Below are 315 nucleotides of genomic sequence, written 5' to 3' on the forward strand. Positions count from 1 at the left end.
TCTGGCGTCCTTTCTGCACCAAAATCTCTTAGTTGTGTCTTCAAATCTTTCCCACAAATTTCCGGAGGTGGACTGTCAAACACCCTCTTGTTATTCGTAAACAAATTCCTACTCCTACGATATGGATGATCAGGTGGTAGGAATCTCCTGTGACAGTCAAACCAACACGTTTTCCTTCCGTGTTTTAGTTGGAAGGCATCAGTGTTATCTTGACAATATGGACATGATAGCCTTCCATGCGTTGTCCAACCAGATAACATACCATATGCTGAAAAAATCACTTATTATCCACATTAGTACTGCCCGCATTTGAAA

The sequence above is a fragment of the Brassica oleracea genome, chromosome C8, assembly GCF_000695525.1.
Source record: "Brassica oleracea var. oleracea cultivar TO1000 chromosome C8, BOL, whole genome shotgun sequence".
Classification (NCBI taxonomy): domain Eukaryota; kingdom Viridiplantae; phylum Streptophyta; class Magnoliopsida; order Brassicales; family Brassicaceae; genus Brassica; species Brassica oleracea.